The sequence below is a fragment of the Panthera pardus genome, unplaced genomic scaffold (assembly GCF_024362965.1).
Source record: "Panthera pardus isolate Hobbes unplaced genomic scaffold, ASM2436296v1 HiC_scaffold_25, whole genome shotgun sequence".
NCBI lineage: Eukaryota > Metazoa > Chordata > Mammalia > Carnivora > Felidae > Panthera > Panthera pardus.
The window spans coordinates 57388814-57401140 of record NW_026526821.1 but is presented as its reverse complement, the minus strand read 5'-3'; the positions used below and the strand labels follow the sequence as shown (position 1 = coordinate 57401140).

The window sequence follows — 12327 nt, the reverse complement described above, 5'->3', positions numbered from 1 at the left end:
TCACAACCTGAGGAGGAGCTGGTGGGTCATAGCTGATCCATAGATTAAAATTTTCTGGATCAGGCATTCCTTTTGAGAGCTCTTTGTAACCAGTAGGTCTCTAAGATAACTGTAGCTATATAAAGGAGACGAATAATGTAAAAGAAACAAAAGAGCCAATGTTGAACCATATCACCTCCTAACACACATTAATAAGTCATATTTTATAGAATTTTTGGAATTTGTAGGCAAGATCCTAACCCTTTTATGGAGATTACAATATAGGCCTACTTTTATTTCATCCAATGTTCTTACCGAGGATTGCATTTGACCTGCAACGGGGGCTGTTAATTCTTACAAAGAGCAAAACAAATAACAAAATACCAAATGACACCAGCCAACTTTGGAATTCTTGCAAGAATCTGGATGGGGATTCAGAATTCTAAACATAGTGTTCCAGGGAACCGCGCAAAAGGGTCAGCATTGACAACCAGTTGGAACTTCCCCTTTCTATTTTAATCACCCCGTCACATCCAGGATAGTAACATGTCAAGAAGATGACTTTGACCAACTGTTATCAGGGAGCCTGATAGGTGGCTCTTAGAGCCACGTATGTGTTAACACTGGGTCTGGGTTATTGTGAAGATAGAAATTCGTGGGAATCCAGGAGAATGCAGGAGACTGCCCTGGATATATGTGCGCATGAGAGGCAAAAAGGCAGAGATGAGCGCAGGAAGCCAGAAGGTAGCAAAAAGCAGAAGGTGGCATCAGAATTTGAGATACGGGGAACTAGAAATAGGGAAGAACCAATGGCAAGAAGAGTTTATAGGACTCATTTGATTTAACTTTGGGTAGGGTACATTGTTGGCTTCAGCAACAAAATCATCTGCATTTGGCCTTCAAAACAGCCAGAAAAAGCTTGGGCAGAGGAAGAAACATCTGGGATGGAGATGTGTGTCTAGGCAGCCATCTTGCGGGCAGGTGTGCATCTCAAGGTAAGCGAGGCTATGGGGGGGAGAGTGGATGTGGGGAAAGTGGGTATGGGACCCGGACTGAGTCAGGAGGATGCCTGCAGGTAAATGGTGGGTGAAAGAGGACAGCTAAATGAAACACAGAAGAGGGTTTTCTAAGAAGTGTATGTTTGCTGAGAAATATAAAGTGTAAACAAAGAGGGGCTTTTTTCAGTGAAGAGAGATTATAGAGGCAGGGTGATTAGAAGTGCCAATGGTGGCAAAATCACTCATTGGCTTTGAGCACGCTGGGTTCAGTGGTGACTGTGGAATGAAAGCCCTGGGTCTTTTTCTGCCTCCATTTCAGACAGGTTTCTTCTCATTTTCCATTGTGCACTCATAACTGTATGAAAAAAAATCTCAGCATCCACAGTAATCAACTCCCTGCACTAGATCCTCAGACCTCTTCTCATCTAGACTCTCCTCGGCATATGACACTTGACCACTCTCCTTTCCTTCGCTCCTCTCTTTTCTGGGATTTTGAGGTGCAGGTGACTCTTCATTTTCTATTAACTCCTTGACTGCTCTTCTAGGCACCTCTAGCCTCTGTCTCCTCCAAAGTCGTTGATGTTAAAGTTGCTCAAAGATTTATGCTTGTCCCTCATTACTTTTCGCTTTGTATTCCCTCTCTGATCTCACCTGCATCTTTGATGTCAAAGACCACCAAAATAATAATTCCCCTAGCCCGCCCTAATGTCTCTTTGGAGTCCATACATTCAGGTGCTTACCTGACTTTCACTGCGATGTCTCAAAATCTCTCCCAACTCATCATTTCCCAAGCCAATTCAAGTTATCCTCCCCGCAGACCGGAATGTGCAAGCTCCAGTCTTCTTCCTCTGTTCCATAGTCTAGTAAGTGGCACCACCATCCCTTCTGCTGTGCAATTTGAAAGCCTCGGCTCTTTCCTCATATCTGTTCTATCACCAAGTCCTGCTAATGTTACATCTTAAATACTTTCCTCCACCTCTGCTATCACCACTTTGGTTTAAGCTACCCTCATCTATCACCATCTCTATTGAAATAACATTATTACTGATTTTGGTATTTTAAACATTGCCCTGAAGTTCTTTGATAACATCTCCCATTGAGAAGTGAAGTGTAGGTTCTATGCCCTTGAAATTGGCTGCACTTGGGGCTGCACTGACCAACAAAGTCTCATTAAAGTAGGATTGTGTCACTTCAGAGCCGGGTCATAAAAGGCAATGCAACGTTATCTTGCTTGCTATAACACTGATGTTGGAGCCCTGAGAAGTTTAGATGGCCATGCTCTCAGGAAGCCAAGCCACATGGGGAGGTCACATGTGGGCATTTTGGTCGTCAGTTATAATTTTTGCACTATCTCAGCCAAAGCCCAGACAAGTGAGTGATCAAGTCTTTTAGATGATTCCAGACCCTAGCCACCAGTGCCCTCCCAGTTTAAAAAGTCTTCAAGGTAAAGTTCCCAGGCATCATGGGACAGTGGCAAGTTATGCCCCTTCTCCCTCCACCTTCTACTCTCTCCACCTTCCGCCCCACCCCTGTCTGCCCAAGTTTCAGAAATACTAAATCAATCAACATAATAAAATGATTGTTCTAGGGGATGAAAGTTACAGCACGGGGAATATAGTCAATGGCATCACAACAGCATTTTATGGTGACAGGTGTGGTGAGTGTAGCCTAACATATAGACTTGTCCAATCACTATGTTGTACACCTGAAACTAAGGTAGCATTGCATGTCAACTATACTTGATAAAAAAAAGAAGCTGAGAAGTTTTGGGGTGATTTGTTGAGCAGCAATAGTAACTGAAACGCTGATATATCCCAGCTACGTCTGTACATTTCTACATTGTTCTTCACGCTGCAGAGCCAGAGTAATCTCCCTACTTAAAACCGTTCAGCTGTGTCCCACTGCTCTTAAGCTAAAGATGGAAATTCTTAACGTGACCTCAAGGATTGAACCAGGCTTCTCCACCCTCGTCTTGTAGCACACGCACAGCCTTTGCCCTCTGATTTCAGTTCTCTGCGTCCCGCACCCTCCTTCCTGCCATGGTGCTTTGCACGATTTCCGTTGCCTGCTCTATTTGTTGTTGTTTGTTTTTATTTTTGGTAAATGTCTCATTGGTGTCTGTTTCTTACAATAGACTGTCAGCTCTACTGGGGCAGAGACCATGTCTGTTTTTGCTCCCAATAGTATTCTTGCTGCTTTGCATGGATCTTTGTTTTTTAATTCATATGACATCAGTATATCCTTGTAGGATAAAGGAATAAACTTGGGAGGTTTAGTTACAAGGCCAATGTTTTTAACCATTATGATTTATTGCATGGATTTAGGCTATGGGAGGGGTAAATAGATGAAATAGTTACGTCTATTCTTTAGGAAATTGCAGTCTACTTGGGGGCACATCAAAGGGCAGGTGCATCAATACTTCTTATGGTTAAGTGTCTCTGATAAGACAGACACTATACTAGGTGCTTTCTGTAAACTATGGTATTTATTCTTCACAACTCCTGTGAGGTAGGTATGGTGCTTGTTCTTCTTTCAGATTTTTTAAAAACATCTTTAGTTTTGAGAAATAGAGAGAGGGAGAGAGAGAAAGCAGGAGAGGGGCAGAGAGAGAGGGAAATACAGAATCCGAAGCAAGCTCCAGGCTCTGAGCTGTCAACACAGAGCCTAGTGTGGGGCTTGAACCCACAGACTGTGAGATCATGACCTGAGCCAAAGGTGGACGCTCAACCGACTGAGCCATCCAGGTGCCCCGGTTCTTATCCTTATTTTACAGACTGGAGAACCAAAGTTCAATCAGGATTTGAACCCAAGACTTTGATCCAAAAATGAGGCTGAAAAGATGAATTTTTTTCCTGGTAGAAAATATTTTAAGGACAGATGTGGGAAATAAAGCATACTGAATCAGATTTTCAGGCTAAGGAATTTTGAGTTTATTCTGTAAATAGTCATGATCTAAAAGATTTTGAGCAGGAGACTGCTGTAATCAAAATTGATTTTTCAGTGCTGTGACAGAGTATCTGGTGTTGGACTAGCCTTCTTACCACAAATAATTAGAGAAGTGGAGAATACTTATGAAAAAAATTTTTGTCAGACTTTGGATAGCAGGCACATTACTTGAGCCAAAGTGGAGAGACCTTATTGAAATTCTGAGTAGTAAGCAGAGGTAATCCACCCTGAGCAAAGTCTACTCTAGACCCACCTGAGTAAAGATTTATGATAAGTTTTCAGAGGATTAAGCAAATCCACAAGTAAATTACTTCTTCCTAGAATAAGTTTCACAATTCAAGGAAAATAGTAAGACACATAACAGCATAGCATTCCAAATTCTCAAAACATAATAAAAAATTATAAGACATTTGGAAAAGCAGGAAAATGTGATCCCCAAACCAAGAGAAATAGAAACAGATCTGAGAGAGATGATAGAGTAAGCAAAGATGTTTAAAATATCTATTTTAATTACTTTCCGAGCTTTAAGGAAAATGTGACCATAGTAAGGATCAAATAGGACATCTAAATAGGGAGACAGCAATGAAAAAGAAAAAAAAAATGAACCAAATGGAAATTTTGTACTAACAAAATATAATATCTGCAATGAATAAGTCATTCAACGGGGTTAACAGTAGATTGAATCATGCAGAAGAAAACAAAAATCAGGGAACTTGAAGACAGGGAAGAGACTGTAGTATGTAAAGGAGGAGAAATGGTGGAAAAGAAAGAGAAGATATTCAGGGATTTGTGGGACAATATTGAGAGTCTAACACAATATCAAGAGTCTCAGAAGGAGGAAAGAGGTTTAAGTACAAACATATTTAATGAAATAAGCATGATAAAATGTTAATATGTGATGTAAAAAATAAATCCACAATTCTCAGAAGCTCAGCAATACAAAACAATGGCAATGCATCAACTTGTGAAAACCACTGATACAGAGAAAATTTAAGCCAGAGGGCAGGAAAATATATTACTTATAGAAGAATGGTAAAAATGATTGCTGTGTTATTGTCAGAAGCAGTGCCAGCCAGAAAATAATGAAACAACATCTGTAAAATGCCAAAAGAAAAAAAAAACAGCTAACCTAGAATCTTATGTATGTGGAAAATATCTTTTAAAAAGGAATGTGAAATAAAAAAATATTTGTACGCAAAGCAAAACTGAGAAAATGTATTACCAGCAAACCTTTGTGAAAAGGCGGTTTAAAGGAAGTTCTTCAGGGTAAAGGAAAATGATGGCAGGTGGAAACTCAGATCTGCATGAAGGAATGAAGAGCGTAGAAAATGGTAAACATGTGGGTAAATACAAAATCATTTTTGTTTGATAGTGGATTTAAAGCATAGTTTGCTTTTTAAGGGAAAAGTAACTGACCATGTATTGTAGGGCCTCAATTCATGTACAAGTAATGTGTATTACAACAATGGCATAAAGGGGGAGATAAAATATATCACGTTAGTGTTCTTTCATTTTATCTACATGGCATAAACTACTTGAAGGTAGACTATGAAGAGTTACAATGCATATTGTAAACCCTAGGAACCCACAGCACCAATAAAAATAAAACAAAGAAGTTGAGATCACAAGCCAATAGGGAAAGACGCAATATTCAAATACTTAATCCAAAGGCTGCTAGAAAATGATGAATAAAGAACAATAAATAGGAGACAAATAACAAAAAATAGCAAGATGATAGACACAAGCCCAACAAGACTGATATTTACATTAAAATATTCACTTTTCCAGTTAAAGACAGAAATTGTTAGACTGGGTAATAAATAATACCAATACCAATAATACCTATTTCTGGCGTCGTTCAGATAATACTCGTGTACTTACTAAGTAAATGAAGTCGTGGTGGCACATATCATCTTGCACGGTGCTTCTCCTGAATGAGAATATCTGTGCTAACAATGCTTTTGATTTCTTCTACTGCAAAACGAACTTGCAAATTCAAAACTAATCTTCAGTAATTCAATTTGCACATATTTGAAAAAAAATATTAGGAATGTGTATAATTCCATGTAGCTACCACATCTGTCTTGAAATAAGGTTTCAAAGTAATGAGAATGTCTAAAACAAAGCATTTGGCTATGGAAACATTGGGATAACAAACACATTTAAAGGATGTTGTAAATTCTGGCTCTTTACCCGATAAAGATAATCATTTTGAGTGCGACCTGAATAAATATTCACAGTTGATTCGGTAATATGGAGCTAGTAACTGGATAAAAAAATAGGCTTATGAAGATGGGGGGAAACTAATGGGAATTCAGTTCACTGTGTGCATGAAGCAAATAGAAGAAAGACATGTGAGTGTCTAGGCTATCCATAACATTACCAATGAGTAGGATCCCAATCTACTCAAGATAAAGTAATTATACTACAGAATCATAGAATTTTAGAGTGATTAAAAAAAAAGAAAGAAAATAAATGCACTAAATCCTGCAATTAAAGAGAGAAATTGTCACTCTGGGTAATAACAGCAAAGCCCAAGTATATGCTATTTGAAAGGCACAAATTTAGTAAAAAGACACAAGTAAAATGAAAGTGGAAAAATGGAAGAATTATACCACGTGAACTCTATCAGAAAGCTGGAGTGGCTATTGTAATGTCAGACAATGTAGATTTTAGGACAAGGAATACTACCAAAGAAAGAGACATTTCATAATGTTAAAGAGGCGATTCATCAAAAAAAAAAAAAAAAAAAAAAAAAGAAAAGAAAAGAAAAGAAAAGGAACAATTGTAAAAGTATATGCACCTAAAGCAGAGTTTCAGAACACAGTGAACAAAAATTTCGAGAGCAGAATTGAGAAATTACCAAATCCACCATCACAATTGGAAATTATTTTAATTCTCTTTCAGTAATGTACTCCTAATCATAAAATACACCCAAAACCCAACCTCTTCATGGTATAAAAAGGTTGATAACAACAAACGATTGACCCAAATGACCTTTACAAACACTTCACCCAGTAACCATAGGATAAATATTCTTTTCAAGTGCACGTGGACCATTTACCAAGATAAAACTATATTCTGCATCATAAAACAAGTCTCAACACTTTAAAAGTATTAAAACTATACAGAGTGAGTTATCTGGCCAAGAGAGAATTAAATTAGAATAACAAAAAGATATCTGGAAAATTCCTAAATTATTTGGATTTTTAGCAATGCATTTTTGTATAATCAGGGGGTCCAAGAAAAAATTATAAGAGAAATTAGACAATACAGGGAACAGAATGTGTGTGTGTTTATATTTATATATTTGTATGACAAAATTAAAGCAGTGCATAGAAAGAAATACATAGTTCTGATTTATAGTACTCATAAGTTATGCTAGAAAAGGAAAGGATTATAATCAGTGACCTAAACATCTAATTTAAGAAGATAGAAAAAGAACTATAGTTGACCCTTGAACAACATGGGTTCGAACTGCCTGGGTCCATTTATACACAGTTTTTCCCTGTATACAAATACAGTGTAGTACTGTAAATGTATTTTCTCAACCCTGCATTGTTCAAAGGTCAACTGTGATCAAACCCAAACTTATACTTAATGGTAAAAAGGTAAATATTTTCTCCTTAAGATTAAGAACAAGCAAGATACCTGCTCTTCCCATTTCTATTCAATATTATACTAGAGGCCCTAGTTTGTATAATAAGACAAGAGATAAAAGACATAAATATTGGAAAGGAAAAGTAAAATTATCTTTGTTTTCCAAAGAAATAAGTGTGTATGTAAAACAAAAATCACTCAAAGGAATCTAAAACATAAAATCTTCTAAGGCTAATAAGTGAATTTACAAGGTCATAAGATATAAGATCAATATATGGGTATAATTGTTTTCCTATACTGACAGTGAACAGTTAGAAAATAATTTTTTTTAAAGAATATGGGGTGCCTGGGTGACTCAGTCAGTTAAGCAGAGGGGTCCTGGTTTCTACTTAGGTCATGATCTCATGGTTCATGAGTTTGAGCCCTGTGTTGGGCTTCCCACTGATAGTGGAAAGCCTGCTTGGGATTCTCTCTCTCTCTCCCTCTCTCTCTATACCCTTCCCCTGCTCTCTCTCTCTCTCTCAAGATAACTAAACTTAAAAAAAAATATTGTTTACACTATGTGTAAAATCTTTACATTTCAGATTACAAAACACTGGTGAGAGTGTTTTGTTATCTATTGATTTAATGCAATTCTAATCAAAATTCCTGAAGATTATTTTTTGCAGAAATTGGCAACCTGATTCTATAACTTATATAAAACCATAAAAAATCTAGAATAAGCCAAAATAACTTTGAAGAAAAAAAAGTTGGAAAAGCCATAATACCTGATTTTAGTATTAGATCCACATGTATATAGTTTTGACTAAGACACCAAAATACTTTATTGAGAAAAAGATTTAACAAATAGGAATATAAGAGCTAAATATCTCTACAAAAATCTACCTAGATTCATATTTTACATTACATAAAAACTTTAATTTAAAATGGATTGGAGGGGCACCTGGGTGGCTCAGTGGGTTAAGCATCTGACTTCAGCTCAGGTCATGATCTCAAAGTCCATGAGTTTGAGTCTGACAGCTCAGAGCCTGGAGCCTGCTTTGAATTCTGTGTCTCCCTCTCTCTCTCTCTCTGCTCCTCCCCAACTTTCTCTCTCTCTCTCTTTCTCCCTTCCTCTCTCAAAAATAAATAAACATTAAAAAATACTTTAAAAAAATTTAAAAAGATAAAATGGATTGGAGATTAAAGGTAAAAATTAAAAATATAATACTCCTGTAAGAACAAAGGGAAAAATTTCACTCCACAATCTTGGAGTAAGCAAAAATTTCTTAGCGAGGACCCAAAAAGCATTAACTTGAAAAGAAAAAATATATATATTAGGCTTCATCAAAATTAAAAACTTCTGCACATAAATATTCACAGCAGCATTATTAATTTATAATAGCCCAAAGTGGAAACAACCCAAATGTCCATCAACTGGTGAATGGAAAAACAAAATGTGCATCCCTGCATGGAATACTACTCAGCGATAAAAAGAAGCGAAGTCCTGATCCATAGTAAACATGGAAGAACCTCCCAGACATCCTACTAAGTGGAAGAAGTCAGGCACAAAGACCACATAGTGTGTTTCCATGTGCATGGAAGGCAAATCTAGAGAGACAGAAGGCCGATGTGGTTGCCAGGCACTAGGAGTGGGCCAGGGGGTGGTTCATTGTAAACGGGCCTCAACTGTCTTGTTAGAGTGAGGGCCATGTTCTAAAATTGGATTATGATGGTGGTTGCACAATTTGCTAATTTCATTGAAAATCATTTGATTCTAGGGGTGCCTGGGTGGCTCAGTTCGTTTAGTGTCTGACTCTCAATTTTGGCTCAGGTTGTGATCATACAGTTGTGAGGTCAGCTCCACGCTGGGTGGGGACCCTGCCTAAAATTTTCTCTCTCTCCCTGCCCTGTCCCTCCCCTGCTCTCTCTCTCTCTCTCTCTCTCTCTCTCTCTCTCTCTGTCTCTCTCTCAAAAAAATGATTATACACTTAAAATAAGTGAATTCTGTAGAATTAAATCACACCTCAATACAGTTGTTAAAAATCATTAGAAATCGTACAATGAGTTAGAAGAATTAAATGAGAGGACAGGACAGAAGATATAAATGAAAGCACGTTTAAAAATGTTTCTACTGCGCATGTATAACCCATTTAAAAAATTAAACACATTTAAAAAATGCAATGGCTTTGGGGATAAATAAAAAATGATATTACTGATGGCATGAAATATAAATACACATCAAATGCTTGAACAAGATCTGACAGACTTCTGTGATTAAATCTCTAAAGGTATAAAATCTCTTTAAAAAGCATGAAAGAGGACTTAAATCCCTGGAATGGCATGCTGCGTGTCAGCAAAAGAGCTCATCGTTGTAAAGATATCCATTCTCACTAAATCAATTTATAAACAAAATCAAAATTCTGAGGACTTTAAGAAATGAAACCAAGAATCTTGACTCTAAAATTCATCTCTCCCTATCAAATATGCGCATGGACTAAATAGACAGCCACTGCTCTGGTAATTGACAAATGGAACAATGGGAAAACATTTCCATAAGAAGACTTGCGTCTGGAAACAAGCTCAAAAATTGGAACAAGTGAGGAGGAGGGCTCGTTATTGAATTTGATTTTACTGCCAGACCAGTAAAAACAAGTTTAAAGCACAGATTCAAGGTTAAGTATACAAAGAAGAGAGAGGATGCGGCACACTTCTAACCCTCATGCCTACTTTCGTGTCACACTGGGTTGCCCCTGAGTACAGCGATGTCTCTGCCAGCCTTGTCCAGGTGTCCCACTTCTCACATCCAGGCTCTGAAAGGGCCAAAACGAGGGATGAGGTGGGGACCACCTGGCAGGGGAATGGGTGGGTTGTGTTGACAGCCTTTACCTGCATCCAGAGTCTCTGGGAGGTATTTGGATCTCTGGGTCTTTTCCCAGGAATGCTAAAGTCCTAGCCCAATGATCCTGGGATCTGGAAGGTGCTGCCCAAACACCTTAATCCCTCATTGGGGCAGCCAACTTTGCCTTTTCTGTACCCTTTCAGAGCCCAGTTCACAGAGCTGAAATCATAGACCCAGCTTAGTTATGGCCACTCCTAGAGAACCATTAGGATCCAGTAGATAATCAATCAATCAATCAATCAATCAAAACTTCTCATATTGGAAGACAGTGAGTGTTAAGAAAATGAATAAGCAAACCAGAGAACAGGATAATTACTCACAAAAATTCATATTTGATGGTTTTTTTATCTATATCTATATCTATATCTATATCTATATCTATATCCATCCAGAATATATACATGTTCCCTTTGACTCCACAGTCCCATTTCTAGGTATATATTTAAGAGAAATGAGAACATATATTCACAAATAGACTTGTACAAGAATATTTTTAGCTGATTTCTTTTCAGAATAGCCCTAAATTATGAACAATTCGAAGTTTATCCATAGGAGAACAAATAAACTGATATACATCGATATAATGGGATATTACTCAGCAATAAATAGGAATGAACTACTAGAAACCCATAAAAACGTGGATAAATCTCAGAAACGTTATGGTGAGCAAAAGAAGCCATGCACAAGAGAGTACGGAATGTCTGTTTTATTTATATGAAATTCTAGAGCAAGTTGAGTCTATGATGCAAGAAACCTGAGCAGTGATTTCCATCAGAGGGCAAGGGGTTGGGAGTAGTCGAAATTGACTGAAGTGGTATGGTAACCAGCCTCTAAAATGGCCCTCCATGATTTCTCCCCTTGGTTCCCTCCCGTGTTGTACCAGGTTTGGTCTGTGTGACCAAAAGAATAAGGCAAAAGTGAACGCATGGAATGCTTCTTCTGAGTTAAGGTTATAGCTTGAGTCTTATAATGTCTCTCTCTCTCTCTCTCTCTCTCTCTCTTTCTCTCTCTCTCTTTTTCTCTCTCTCTCTCCCTCCCTCCCTCCCTCTCTTCCTCCTTCTCCTTCTCCCTCTCTCTCATTCTCTCCACTACTCTGGGACTCTGCATCGTGTCGTGAACATCCCTGTGGAGAGGCCAGCATTGGTAAGGAACCAAACCTCTTGCCAACAACTGAGCGAGCTTGGAAATGAATCTTCCAGTTCCAGTCAAGTCCATAGGGACTGTGGTCCTGGCCACCTGGCTGAAGCTTTATGATAGATGCTGAGCCAGAACCACCCAGCTAAGTCACTCCTAGACTCCTCGCCCTCAGAAATCATGTGAGGTAATAAAACAGAAAGCTTGTTGCTTTGCATTGCTAAGTTTGGGGGTAACTTGCTATTTAGCAAGATGTGTCTAGTACAGGTGGGCGTAGGGGAGCTTTGAGGGGTAGCAGAAATGTTCTATATCTCGACCAAGGCATCGGCTATTCAGGTTTATGTATTTGTCAAAAAAATCATAGTGCTGAACATTAACACCCGTGAATGTATGTAAATTGTAACTCAGAAAACATATTCTGTATATAAAAACACTTAGTTTCAGCAGTGAAAGAGTACACGAAGAAGTGAAAATGGCTTTTTAGAGATGAATTTGTATAAAGCTTGGCACGTTTCAGAAATTTTCCAGAACAATGTGTGAATGGCTTCTCAAAAAATGTAGTTGAGAGATTTTTATGTAAGTATCCAACACTTGGGCATGGGCCTGGGAAGATGTGATTCTAAATGAACCTGTTAGCAGTTAATAGGGACACCTGAGTAGTATATACCATTGCTTCTCATGGTTTATGCCATACTTTGTAATATATGGGCAGACTCTTCAATTCTATTCTATTGCTGGCAGTTTGGGTGGTGAGATTGTTTCTGAAAATAGGTTCCATATATGAAGGCA

General features: G+C 38.1%; 1 protein-coding gene across 1 annotated transcript in view; it reads left to right on the top strand.

Annotated features, from left to right (window-relative positions):
- Positions 1–544: 544 nt before the first annotated feature.
- The window catches only part of IL1RL1 (interleukin 1 receptor like 1), a 69420-nt gene continuing 57637 nt past the window's right edge, over positions 545–12327 (top strand). Inside the window, exon 1 of the mRNA XM_019428520.2 lies at positions 545–974. The gene's annotated coding sequence lies outside the window, so the exon portion shown is untranslated. The remainder of the gene's footprint in view (positions 975–12327) is intronic.